Below are 1357 nucleotides of genomic sequence, written 5' to 3'. Positions count from 1 at the left end.
AACTGGCTAATGCAATTAAACCCTGGTCCGACCATCAGAGAGCAACAAACTCAAGAACTCAAAAGACGAGACTCACTGAGCTATTTATCCCTCCGCCCTTCAATTAACCCCACGTGTGTGTTTATCGGCCAGGTTGGCACAATAAACTATCTCAATTGCCAGTGAGAACAAGTGTATAGAAAACAAATCCATTCTAAACAACATGTTTTAAACCCAGACCCAACCCCCCACCATCAGTCCATTCTGACGCATACCTCGGGTTCTGAGGCCCAATAAGGGAATGGTTACACTTCATGGCACTCCTTTATTTGTCTTTCCTTTTTTGTAAAGGGAAGATTTTTCTAGTTTTGCTTCGTTCAGAGCATACATAGTACAGTTTCTAGGTGTACAATTCCGTGATACTGATTATGTTCTTGCAGCTGTACAACCATTGGCACCCCTCTCAGGCAGACAGGCTGACTTGAAGACTTCAGGGGCTATTTGGGGGTCCAGGAGGAATAGATTCTAATATCATTCCAGATAACTGAGTGTATATCTTTGATACAACAACCAACTTGGCTAAGGGTAGTTTTATCGATACTTCTTAATACGATTCCATTAAAATCCATTGGACTCTTATACTTATAATGGACTTAGAAGATGTTGCTTCACCAAGGAATGGATTCCGCATTACTTCTAAATGTTAGCCTTTTACAGGATTCAGAAAGATCACCTGTGTTAATTCCCCATCTATCTCAACTGAAGAGAAGCTGGTGACAGAAGGGACTGTCTTTTTTTACATCTAATTTCAGGTAGCCTTAGCAGTTCGAAACCACCAGCTGCTCCCTGGGAGAAAGATGAGGCTCTCCATGCCCATGGAGAGTGACAGTCTTAGAAACCCACAGGGAAGTTCTACCCTGCCCTATAGGGTTGCCATGAGTCAGCATCGCAGATTAAACAATCCCAGGAAACGTCCTTGATTTCAAAGGTAGAGAAAGCAAACAAACAAAACCAGCAGAGTAGTGAGAAGCCCCTGAGACACCCAAAGTTAAATCAGGTGAAAGGCAAGCAGAATGGGTATCAAACAGATGTAAAGGTTTTAGACAAAGGTGAGAAAACGAAGCCTGAATCAGAAGGGGAAATGATATTAAAAGCATCTGCTCCCCTGCTAGAATTTACTGTAGAAAAGACTAGAGATTGTAAAGCAATTAACCAAGCCAGTGCTGGAGGTAGAGAGATTAGCTCAAAAGAAATGCAAACTGAGAGAGCTAACACAGAAGATGAAGTTCAGGAAGTGGTTTACAGATATACCAGTCCAGAAAACTAGTGCAGAAAATAGAAGCAAAGAGGCAAAGTCGAAAAGCAAGCTGCAGCCGGC

This window comes from Echinops telfairi, unplaced genomic scaffold (assembly GCF_000313985.2).
Source record: "Echinops telfairi isolate 266 unplaced genomic scaffold, ASM31398v2 ScPeMD7_7417;HRSCAF=8455, whole genome shotgun sequence".
In the NCBI taxonomy this organism is placed as follows: domain Eukaryota; kingdom Metazoa; phylum Chordata; class Mammalia; order Afrosoricida; family Tenrecidae; genus Echinops; species Echinops telfairi.
The sequence above is the reverse complement of the archived record's forward strand: the minus strand, read 5'-3'. Positions refer to the sequence as shown.